The 12,903-nt window shown below is 42.4% G+C and overlaps 1 protein-coding gene across 6 annotated transcripts in view; it reads right to left on the bottom strand.

Annotated features, from left to right (window-relative positions):
• The window catches only part of LOC119661367 (diuretic hormone receptor), a 105,548-nt gene extending 102,351 nt beyond the window's left edge, over window positions 1-3,197 (bottom strand). For 3 of the 6 annotated variants that reach the window (XM_038070684.1, XM_038070682.1, XM_038070678.1), the window contains exon 1: window positions 2,939-3,196. The gene's annotated coding sequence lies outside the window, so the exon portion shown is untranslated. Of the gene's footprint in view, window positions 1-2,938 lie in introns of all 6 variants that reach the window. The other 3 variants (XR_005250579.1, XM_038070680.1, XM_038070681.1) reach the window with 2 other exon arrangements.
• Between the last annotated feature and the right edge of the window lie 9,706 nt (window positions 3,198-12,903).

A 12,903-nucleotide genomic window follows, 5' to 3' on the forward strand; every position in this document is an offset into this window, starting at 1 on the left:
AGGTGAGACGAAAAGGTTTTCACCGTAAACTAGCTGCACTACAAAGAAGTGTGCGTCTGGGTATCACTGGTGCCATGAGGACTACATCCAGCGCAACATTGAATGCACTACTCAATTTACAGCTCCTGGATACATTTATTCAAAGCACTGCAATGAGAGGAGCTTATAGACTAATTCGATTAGGTCCATGGGGAAACAACGGATGTGGGGGACACAGAGCATTGGAAGAGCTACTAGGAGGATTGACTCCAGTTCTTACAATGCCTTCCGATTTTCGTATCTCCATACATCTGTTTGGTAGAAGATATGAAGTTAACCTGAAGCGTCGGGAGAACCGGGAAGTCTCAGAGTAATGCGTGGCGGGATATACGAAAGTGTTCTATATCGATGGTTCAAAAACAGAAGAGGGTTCTGGATAGGAGTCTACCTCTCGAATAAAAACGAGAAATGGGCTTTTCCTTTGGAACAATATGCAACGGTTTTCCAAGCCGAAGTTTATGCGATCCTAAGGCCGGCAAAATGGGTGATTGACGAGCGGTTGAAGGGCAGGCGCAACGCAATCTGCAGTAATAACCAAGCTGCATTGAAGGCGTCGAGTAGTCCTTTGATCACCTCGACAATCGTTCAGGAGTGCAGAAACCGTTTGAACTCTATCTCTAGATTCAATACGGTGGAACAACTCTGGGTACCTGGTCACTGTGGTGTAGAGGGAAATTAAATTTCGGATGCTTTAGCGAAAAAGGGGTCAATCTTCCATATGCTGGGGCCGGAACTAGCAAAAACTGGGAACAAGCTCCTCACACCAAACTTTTCTTGCCAGAACTGAACATGCGTACCTCAAAGTTTATCCTGTCGAAAAGCCGGAGGACTTGCCGGTGTATTGTGGGCATTCTGACAGGACATAATTCACTAACTACGCATGTGAATGCCCCGTCTATGGGTACATCAGGTATCAGATCTTTGGTGCTGATATTCTCCAGTTGCGACGAGTAGCATCACATCCACTAACAGAAATCCTGCGATAAGTTAAAGAATCCGGAAAATTTCGTTAGACGGAGGTGGCGAGTACAATGGGCCAACACGGCCTGGGTGCTCAGAAGCGGTAGCTTCTCCCTCACTATGCATACACACATACGATGCAGTGGATGGTAATGAAATTGTTATTATTATCTATATATTTTGTCACGGCATATACTAAATTGCAATTCTCGTATTTTTCCATGGTAGCCACGCTTCAGTGCGTCGTAAATATGTAAACAAGTCGGGAAACCGGAAGCTGGATGCTTTATGTACGAAAGGGAAAGACATTTGAGTGTGCATTTGTCCTATGAATACGTAGCACGTAATATATGTATATATTATATGAGAGTATCAATTTTCAGGTAATGTTGACATTCATAGTCTTGAATTTGCAAAGAAGCGACAAATGTATTATAACTTTGTTAGTAATACTGCGATTTCCACCAAATTTGGTTGGATTATGGTCTATATTATAGCCTACATGAGCACAAAATTTCGTGGGGGATTTGCAGCCAGTAACTAAAAATTATAGTAATATACTATTATTGACTTTATTTCAACAGATATCGGTATGGAAGGTATATCGGAGCCCAGGCACTATATAGTGGCAGTTACCTGGATTTTTTTCAGATTTTTCGGTTGGGTAGTTTCTGAGAATGGAGGACCATACTGGAAAGTTTAGTGGAAATCATACAATTATTAACAAATTTTTAATAGATCAAAGTTGCCTTTTTAGGTAAAATTACTGACCCCAAAGATGAAAAATGACAGTATGGCCTTGAAGTGATCAGACATACATATTTAGCAGATATGCTGCTACATACAAATATTGTCACACAAAAAAATTCGCAAAACCTTTAATACTTAAACCGAGCTCCTGGTTTCCCAGTTGTTAACAAACTGTGCCTTAGTAGGTTCTTGGTTGTCGCTATGATGAAGTTTTCTCCCTTTCTAAAATTACCACCAATTTTTCTGGACTTGCAGGCAGAACACTTTTAAGGCACCAGCCGTTTTACGTTGGTTTACTAAGAAAACATTCAAATGTCCTAACGACACGTTCCCTAAGATACGCCCTTGAATATCTGATGGCCGAATATTTTTCTGCCTTGAATTTTCTCTAATGTAAATAGTAAAACTACTAGAAATCAATCAGGAAGGTTAGAGTGCACAAGACAATACCTCGTTAGCATTGTTTGATAATCCATTCGATCCAAAAGGACATAAGCATTGTTAGACTAATAGGCATGGAACTGAAGACGAAAAAGACATGGAACTCAGGACGAAATGGATAATACACATTAACTGTTAATGTTATACATACACGTGTCTGTGGTATAGTCGACTATTAACAGATTATAGTATCGAATGGCATAGCTTCTTCTTCATATTGTGATACAGCCAGATTGGTTTGAAACATTATGCCTCCGGATATGTGTACTGAACTGACATCCCTTTATTGTTTTTTGTAAATCTTCTCCGCTCACTGCAATACATTCTGGGTGGGAGGGGTTGGAATGAAAGGTACACTCGCAAAAGAATGTTTTAGGGTATAATTGTGCTTCCAGTTTGCTGAAGTTTTGGAGTAAAGAGATACTTTTTTAAACTGAATGTATATATTTAAATCCCCTTGGAACTGAGAGAAAAGTGCAAGTTTATCAAATTATTTTTGTGTCTGGAACATACTTTAGATACAAATTTTGTACATGGTGGGCGGCTTCGTGGGAAATCTCCTATAATGTTAAATTTTCATTGCCTGACTATACATATATATATACGCACACTCATACCATACACATTTAATTGCCCAATAAAGAAAATCCATCACTTATCCTTGTAGAGCCCACATTTTGCTAATCGATAAATTCAAAATGCTTAAGGCAATCTGCATTAAACTAGTCCAGCACTGCTGCAAACATACGAGTATGCAAATGCAATAGTTCCGAGCACTCAAGTTCAAGGCGTTGTTACACTTATGCAAACCATTCAACAAGGCAGGACACCGTAAAGCATTCGTCCTTAACACTGAAGGCCGTCCGTATAATACAGGCAACCACGTGCACAATCTATTCCTGCGCGTTTTTTTCAAAACACTGGACGAACGACTACACTACGAACTATCGTACTATGGATGCTTACGATACGGGGAGGGGGTTGAGGAAGGTCGGAGGAATCTCGAGATGAAGGCTTCCCGTATTCTGGACCAAAGCTCAAGTTGCACTGATTTGAGCTAATGGTGACAGTATGCAAAGTTCACTGAAGCGAATTTCACTCAATGTCGTTTGAGTGGAGGTGTGATGTCTGGGAAGCCACCACAACAAGAAGGATATTCACCATATTATGCAGAGGAGCTTGCAAGGGATTGGAACAGTGGAAGCGAATTGATATTTTGTAATCAGGGAATGCTAACGAACAGTAGCCTTTGAAAGAAATCTGAATGCTTGTTATCATGTAAATTACAATCTAAAATGTAACACCGATAACAGGGAATTGCAAGTTGCTCCCATTGATGCTTCGTCCTGTATTCTCATTATGTTTGCGACTTCTAACAGAATTTCAAATGCTTGACCTTCTAGTCATATTTCCATATCAAAGTGTTGTGACAAATCTACCCAAGGTTCCGCGCCATCATATTTTTTCTTGTGTTTGCCCTTGATCCTCTTATCAATGTCATGTCTTAAAAGCCGTGTTGAGTTTAGTAGCATTGAAGATGTCACAACCTTTTGGTCTCTCCAATTTCAAAAGGAGTACTAACCCTTGTCATATGATGAATAAAATCACCGAAAAATCCTTCTATTCCCCTTGATATGATGACATTGTACTTCTCCTGTAAAAAGCCCGGACACGTATCCTAATCCTTATGATACGACACCTTCGCTCTTTTTGTGCGTGTGCTCGGACAGGACCAACCAGGTTACGGTATAAAAATTTAAAATCTGTTAATATGATACTAGAAAAACCTCCTCCCCTTTTCTTTGCCAAAATGGGGTTTGTTTGAGTTATTTCATATATGTATGATTCTGGTTGCTTCGGTTGTTCTAGTGATGCGGGTGGATGAAGCTGTGAGGGACAAGGACGTGACAGGGTTTTGGGACAACAATCACAAACTCGGTGTTTGCTTTGATCTCTCATCTGCAGATGTTGGGGTTGCGGGATATAAAGTGGATTTTGCGGAGATACCGTATAAGTACATCACTCGTGTCATTAATATTTCAATACTAGGGCTCTTCAGTGGCTTAAATCTGTTCTATGATTTTTTGGTAGAGTTCCTTTCTTTCTTCTGTGATAGATTAATGCCGGGGTAAGAGTGTATGGGGAGATTTAGTTGTTGTTAGTTGCTAATCTATTTACGTCTAGGAGAATATTGGCCAATATAAATTTTCCTTTGAAATATCAAGAAGATTAATTCATATATTTTCACAATATCGATATAAATATTTACAACGACCACTGGCCATTGAGTTGCAAAATTCTCGCTTAATAACTTAGCCACCAGAAAACTATTTGTTTGTGCATCTGAAATCATTGTGGGACTGTCTGTTAGTTTCATGGTTGATTTGGTTTTAGATATTGGATAGAAAACTGCTACTAATAGATTGAATTCATTCAAATCGAGTTTGAATTTTCCATATTCTCGAAATCGAATCTTGTTCGTCATGAATGTTTGTGTTCTTCTTTGTGTTGTTCCGTTTATGTAGACTTATTACTTGCTATATATGGCGACTTTAAAAAATCGCATATTGCCATTGTTTTAACTTCCAGTAGATGCTCAGTTGCAAGCGTTGGGAAATCTAATGCTGTGCCATTTTTTTCTCTCGAGTATAGATGTAAAAACAAAACCTTAACAAAACCAGCGTAATGTCTGCATGTTTCTCTTGTTTTTAGCCGTTTGAACAAATTCAACACCTACCAGTGGCTCATTCATTTATGTTACTCACTAAAACGGGTGAAGCAGTGGATTGTAAGATAGACAGACGTGGAATATAGCTCCCTGGAAGCCAACCTAGCTCTATCTGGGGTTGATATATGTCTCTTCAGAGACCAAGTCTTTCGTCTGTCAAAATTGTTAGTGGGTGGTGATAGCCACGCCCTATACAAGGTGACCCTTCTATTAACAAAACGCTAGGAATATAGACTAAGGAGTCGAAAAACTCCTGTCCCGATCCAAGGTGTTATGCGAACTGTGCCTATTGGTTAGTCGGGTTTAACTGACCGTATCCAAACGGTGCTGCACTGATATCTGGTCGCCTTAGTGGATAAGGTTGACTTTACCATGCTGCGGGAGGTTATGGTACGGCGGATCTTCTATTATTATTATTCTGTTAAGGGAAAGTCGCACCGAGTCCTTAAAGAACTATTGTGCTCCTTTTACCGGTTATAGTGTACCTATTAATCATAGTATCTCAAGCAAGCCTATAACCGTCAGGAACTTTAGTAGTTCCTGATCTTTTAATTTTGCATCTGGTATTCAGTGTTCTCCCAGATGCCTCGAATTACTTTGCACAAGTGCCGGACACTGTCCCAGGACGTGTTTGCAGGCAGTGTCCGTAGGTATCCCTAGGTTAGCTGGCAGTGACTAGTGAGAATTCCCACTATGATAGGCAATTCTTTGTGCGCAAGGGTTCGTATCCCTTAATAAGCACCGTGGACTACTCCATCCCTGGTAGGCCCGCCCAGTATAGTTCCCTTAACCGTTCCTCTTCATTTTTTAGTGTCATAGCCATGCTCCCTCTGCTGCGAGGGATCCGTCAGTGTATCAAGTAATCAGTTACTGGTTTAAAGCAGTTTGCCTTGTTACCCCAACGTGTTTCAAACTTCTTATTGAAGTGAAACATCGTTGTCATGTTATCCCTTGGTTCGAACAGACGCAAGCCAGTCTTTGGAGTTTGTGTAATTCCCTGGCTTGTGTGCTGAATTTAGTTCTTTCTGTCCAGATTACCGCTCTATAGACAATCATTTGTCTAACTACTGCAGTAAATATCCAAAGTAGTATCTTCGGGCTGCAACCCCATTTTGGTACTGCAACCCCCCTGGTATGGTACTATGATGGTTTTGGCTGAATTGATCCGCAGCCTCACCTTCCTGCACCAGGCACTAGTAATCCTTAGTCCAGTTTGGATTCTATCACATACAGTATCTTCATATTTGCCCCTACAGATTAAAACAATGTTGTCCGCGTAACCCTGGACTTGTATTCCAGTATTGGTTGTTGTTGTTAGGAATTCGTCCACTACTATACTCCACATAAGCGGTAATAGTATCCCGCCCTGTGAGGAGTGTTCATGACAATAGAATTTGTACCTGTCGGTACTTCTATTTGCTTGCTTTCTAGCATTTTCCCCACACAGAATGTCAGGGTGTTTTCCACTCACTTGCAGGTTGCAGGTCATCTTGTGCCTCTGTGTGCGATGTGTTATTGGATGCTCTTTCGATATCCACAAACGCACAGAGTGCTATTTCTTTTGTTTCTATGGCATCCCGATATACATCTGCCAGCTGATACAGAACAGTTTCAGTTGACCGTCCGTCCGGTAAGCGTGTTAACAGTGATGCAGGGGTTTACGCTTTGGAACGTTAGTTCGAATATATAATAGTTGCCTATGACCTTCCCCACCGTTTTGAGTACGAACGATGAAAGATTTAGGGTGAAAAGAATCCTTTTTACCCGCTTTCGGAAAAATGACCACTTTTGCCCGTCTCCATGCCCTTGGTATGTATCCCAGTGCCATGCTCCCCCTGAACACCCTCAGAAGAGATTCTAAGATGATTCCTAGGTCTCTTTTGATTAGTGCTGGGAAAATGCCATCTACTCCGACTGATTTCAGTGGTTTAAGCTTCTGAGCATACCTGTGTTGCTAATTTCCAGTTCTCCTTTCTTCTGCTTTTATTCGTTGTTAGGGTGTCAGGCAGAATGTTGTCGCCTGCCAAAGTGGGGTAAGAACTTGGGAAATGAGTTCTGAGAAGCAGGTGTATCCTGTTCTCCTTATTCTCAGTAAATATCCCATCTTCGTTTTTCAAACGGACAGAGGATATTGCCCCGTTTTTGGCTACAGCCTTGTAAAGCCTGGTTACTTCTTTGATCTGTTCGATTCCGTCACAGAATTCCCTGAAGCTGTTTCGTTTTGCCTCCTTGATCGGTTTGCTATGTGCAGTCAGTGCATTTTTGTACCTCTGCCAGTCCCCGGTTTGTTTTGCCCGGTTGAAGAGTTTTCGTACTTCTGTTCTCATTCTGGTTAGGTTCCTGTTTCACCATGGTACATCGCTTGATGACTTAAGTGTCTAAGCAAGACAGCTGCCCTCATAAGCGTCAATGACGACTGTGTTGGGGTTTTTCACCACTGTTTCTAGTTCCAGTTCGCTCCTGATGTCACAGTCCCTTTGAAGGTGGGCCATGTTGCTCAAGTGCGTTGCATAGCATTCCCAATGCGTTCTCCTTCCTTCCATATTACTCAATGTCGAATCTGATTATTTTGTGATCAGACATAGAGGGTTCATCCGACACCCTCGAATTCCTGACCAGCCCATTCATTTGAGTATTTCCTAGAGTTATTGCTAGTACCTCCTATCTAGTGCTGGTAACAAATGTTGGAGTGATCCCTAAGTTATATATTTCTAACTTATTGCTAAGAATAAATTCAAGAAGGTACTCACCCCTTCGATTGTTGTCGCTACTTCCCCAGACTTCGTGGTGGGCGTTGGCATCGTAGCCGAGGAAAAGTGGTAACGCCTTTTTTTCACAATATTTCACGAGTTTTGGTCTTTGTTCCGATGTAACCCGAATTTCGTCTCCTGGGAAGTATCCTGAAGCCACGACTCTCTCGAGTGCTCCTCTTGATTTTTCACAAGAGAAGTCGCAAATTACCTGCATGCTTCTTCCTTGCAGACCGTGAACCTGCCCCCCCTACACCTATGTTTCTTGAGCCAGCACTATTCTAATGTTCCTCACAAGAGGGGAATTATTATATATTATTATATTGTATCATTTATTTATACAGGTGAAGACAGGAACCTGGTGGCCCGCAATTAGCTATGTTAGTTTGGACAATGGCATTCGACTCTCTCATGCTGAACAAGAAATTATCGAAGACCTTGTCGTCAGGCAGATGTTCAAGCGATAAATGGCATACAGTTTCGACCAGGTCTTATACTGGTGCACTGTGAGACGAATGACGCAGTGGAATGGCTTAGGGCCATAGCAGCTAAATCGCTAGACTCGGAGGGAGTAGAGCTACCGACATATGCTGAGAATGATATATCAGGGGCTCACATGGTGACAGTGTAATATTCCATAGAGTCTTTAGAAGCGAGCTGGAGAGCAAAGGCAAGTTCCTCACTATCGGAGTAGATGACCGATCCCTGAAGGCAGTTAAACGACACAACTGCCACATCAACTACAGATTTGGTAACATGTTCACAGAGAAACCGAGGAAAGATACTTCGAAAGTTAAATCGACTGGAAAGTATGCCGAAATCGCAGGATCTTGGAGGCAATAGACGCTGAACGAGCAGGACCACGTAGAGAATGAGTCTGCTGTCCTGCTGGAACTGTACTGGGCGAATCTACCAGAAATGGGGTAGTCCAGGTTACTAATCAAGGAATACGAGCCAAACGCTCAAAGGAATGTTCACCAAGTAGAGCTTTGGATCATATTGTTGAAACTCTGTGGTCGTTGCCGGCTAAATTATCACCTGGGAAGCTAGTGGAGAGCGACGCCCATCCTCTGATGTTCTGGTATTGTGTCCGACTCTTTTGAAAAGTGAGTTAAAGCAGTTTGGAGTATACATAATACTAGATGTCAGGTTGAAATGCGTGGAAGTAGTCCCAGGGGGACAACAGGACTTCTTCCTCTTCTAGGACGCAGTGCGACTTGCCTTAGCAAGTAATATTACTATAGGATATAGTGTAGAGACTAATACTATCAAGTTTGGTGGAAATCACATTGTTACCAACAAAGTTACTGTTGGTGAAGAGCCAAGCTTCTGCTTTTCAATTTGTTTAGAGGGCGTTCTAGGAAGTGGCATATTTGAGCGTCTTGGCTACTTATCGAATTACATTTCGTAGTGACCACCACTGCTGTTAAGGAATATCGAAAACAGGGAGTGCACTTGGCTACTCCCAAAGGTCGACGGGACTGAGGTTCTGAGTGCTTGTAGTGTTAATTTACACATTCACTGGTTTTATGCTTTATGTGGCCTTCTCGTTACTATTTTTAAGGTTTTGTTTGTAAAACGAAACCTTATTAAAATGGGTACTGTGAACGCCCATACATGCATTAAGTTACATCTTTCTACATTAAGTTTAAGGGAGGGGGTCCTCATACATGCAAAAGGAGGTGTAATTTTTTTTCACCGAATATAATCACGTTGGGCATCAAATGAACGGTATAGATTAGTACTTTTTGAAGTCAGTCTTGGTTCAGAAATTTGTTGCAAAGACAAGGAGTGCGGGGACCGAAAATGATGTTTTTTTTTTATAGTCCCATACTCAGAAACTACCTAACTGAAAAATCTGAATCTGAATAGTATATTAGTATATTTTTAGAACATTGACTTGAAACCCCTTTTCTCAAGTTCATCCTGGGGTTATAAGAAATTGCAGTAATATAGACTATAGTAACAAACATGATATCCCCAAGTTTGATCAAAATCGTACCGTTACTGATAAAGTTACAGTAGTTCAAATTGTCTTTTCCATTCAAATTTACTGAGACCCTTCTTTCTTTTCTTCAGCCTTTGTCCCGTCGTGATCGGTTTCACCATTTGGTTCTATCAAATGTCTGATCAGGATGCAGTCGCGATGGTTTTGAATCCCCATTCAGCGCATCAAGCCACCGTGGTTTTGGCTGGCCTTTTGGTCGTTTACCGTCGCAATTGTGAAACGCGATTTTATCTTGGTTGCATTAGTACCTGAAGCAATTTCATTATGCAGTTCTCCATTGGCTGAAGGCATTGACTTGAAATATTTAAACTGCTCAGTTCTGGGTACGTCACTGCCGCTGACAGTGATAGTGCCTGTTTCCTGCGGATCGGTTGTCAAAAATTCAGTTTCTTAAGTACTGAGGAAGAGAGTAAGTAGCTCTCGAAATACGTATTTACTAACTATTAAAATATATTGTAGTAGGAGAAAGCTACCTAGTTTTATTTTTAATTCGAACTGTACTTTTCACTTAAGTGATGAGTTCGTGTGGCACATGGTCCAACGCTTTCTCTAGATCCAGAAATGCAATGTAGAGAGAGCGATGCTTCTCACGGTGTTTCTCCATGAGTAACCGCGCAGCGTGTATTGCGTCAGTATTACCGCAGTTATTGACAAATCCGGCTAGATTAACGGTTATTTGAATGATTTCGATACGATACGATTGTCAAGAATACGTTCAAAACTTTTCATGGTATGCGAAAGTAACCGGATCGTTTGGTAATTTGAACATTATGGTGGATTGCCTTTCTTGTTCCGTATTGGAACTGTCGTACTTTCTTGCCACTCAGATGGTGTTCTACCTTCCTGAATAACCCGATTAAAGAATTCACTGAACCACAGTGTTGGTCCCCAGCTCTGCACCTTCCAGAGCTCAGATGCGATGTGCTCAGGTCTTTTTGCTTTCCCCGATTTTATTTGTTTTATTGCTTCCTCATCTTCAGTTGCACTGACAGTTAAGCCCTTGAGTGTTTAACGTAGGTACCTGTTGTGGAGACTTAATTCTATGGTCTTCTTAAGACACGGATTGATTTTGTGACCACAATCAGAGCCCCGCTGAGACAAGCAACAACGGTACCAGTCTATACCAAGTGCATAGCTTAGCATTCATACTGGCGGATGCAAGACACACCTAAATCTCTACCGAACTAAGGAGTACGGCACCCGTGTTGAAACGCGACAACACGCCGAGGCCCGAAGGTCTCTTCTCGCTTGAGCATAATCAACAACCCCTAAGAAACTCCCATTAGGGGGCCAACCGCAAATAACCGAGCTGTACTAACATACAACGGGAGTTCACCCGAAGTATGAGAGTCCAGGGGCTACCCCGGTTCCCATGGTACCAGTATACCCCTGGTAAGGCTTCGTGACCAATTTGCTACTTCAGATGAGTCCCCGTGCAGACTCGGGTCTGATCGCCCTGATTAGGCCTTTGGAGCACTCGCCTACTGCATCACGGCCGGCAAGCCAAAGTGAGTACAGCGTCTCCCGGTGCCACCACTATGGAGGTTCTCCTCGGCCATTTGGTTTTGGTTTGGCCGACAGGGTTGCCGCCCCGCCTTCCTCACCGCCAGCTCTGAGCACCAGTTGTGCTGACAGGTGGCATTGTTCCAATTGTCGGCACTGGTTTTGGAAATGGAGGAAGAAAAAGTTCTTCAGTCGAAATCTGCGCGAGATATTTTCGCCATCTATCTGTTGCGGCTCGACGGTCAGTAAGCTAAGTACCGTTCTCGTCATTAAAGCAACAGAAGCGTTCGATATCCTATGTGCGTTCGTTTCGGTATTTAGCAAGTCGATACAGATCTCTCTCGCCATCCCGGGTGTCCAGTTAATCGTAAAGGTTTTTGTAATGGTCCTCTCGGGTGACAACGATCGCTTTCTTTGATTCCCGGTTGACATTCTTTTAAATTTGCTATTTGCTGAACGTTTTATCGTCGTGAAACTTGTCGTAGAGGCGTTTCTTTTCACGGACCTCCATTTCAACATCGTCATTCCAAAGCTAAGTATCTCAGTTGATTTATCGCTTACCTAGCTTGGTGACCTCGAGGGTTACAGAGGCTGCTTTGTGAATCGTGTCTTTAATTTGGTTCCATGACTCTTCCACATTCGTAATGGTTGGTAATGGTGTAAGATGATGAGGATTTCTTCTTTCTTCTCACGAAGTCGTCACCATTTAATGTGCGGAGGGCTAGTGTGTTCCTCACACGGCTTTATCGGTGGCTTAATTCGTAGGACGGCAATCAAAGGCCGTTGTTAAGGTGCGAAGGTCTCATATGGAACGGTTTTGCAGTCAGTGACGGTGGTAAAATATTGGCGTCTTTTGAGAATATAGTCGATTTGCATTTTACTGTTCCCACTATAAAATGCAGAGAGATGACATAATCGTTTGATGAACCTAAGTACAAATTCATGGGTGTTCGCAAAATCGACTATACGCTCATCACCCTCATTACGCGTTCCAATCCCTTTTCCCTATGGCACCTGTTGCCCTCGGCCTTTTCGCCCACATAACCATTAAGATCGCCTGTAATGATGACATAGTCACCAGCAGACACTTTACAGATCTTTGCATCGAGATGTTGCCAGAATGCATCTTTCTCGGCATGAGGTCGACCTGTCTGTGCTGCATAGGTGGTGAAAAAGTGAATAGCTGATATAATGGTGATCTCCATCAGCCGGTCATCGTGTCGTAGCTTTTGGCACCAGATCATGGGGTTTCTTGCAGAGCGCAGATATCAATGCGCCTTTTCCGAAGGGCTTTTGCGAATTCTTCGGCCTTTGTTTTGCTCGGACTAACTGATTTAGGTCTCAACGCTGCCCATGCGTCAAAAACCCTTGCTCTTTACTCAACAGGACCCGTCGACTGGGATGGATGCCCTAGCATTTTGCCGAGGCTTGTTACTTGATCCGATCATGTTGTTTAGAACGGCATTGGATGCATTTTCGTGATCAGCCTGTCGCGGGCACTATCACCAAGAGAGATCAGGTAGGGTTTAGCATAGTGGAATAACTCCAAATATGCTTTATTTATCTCTTTCCCTGTTCCCAGCATTTTATTTTTGTTTGACTGAGAGTAGTACAAAGAACATTGCCTCAAACCACCCTCCTTTTTCGGGGCTTGGGACCAGCATGCTATGTATGTCAATAGCATGGCGGAGTTAAATTTACTGGGACCCAAAATACCAAATATC

The sequence above is a fragment of the Hermetia illucens genome, chromosome 1, assembly GCF_905115235.1.
Source record: "Hermetia illucens chromosome 1, iHerIll2.2.curated.20191125, whole genome shotgun sequence".
Classification (NCBI taxonomy): domain Eukaryota; kingdom Metazoa; phylum Arthropoda; class Insecta; order Diptera; family Stratiomyidae; genus Hermetia; species Hermetia illucens.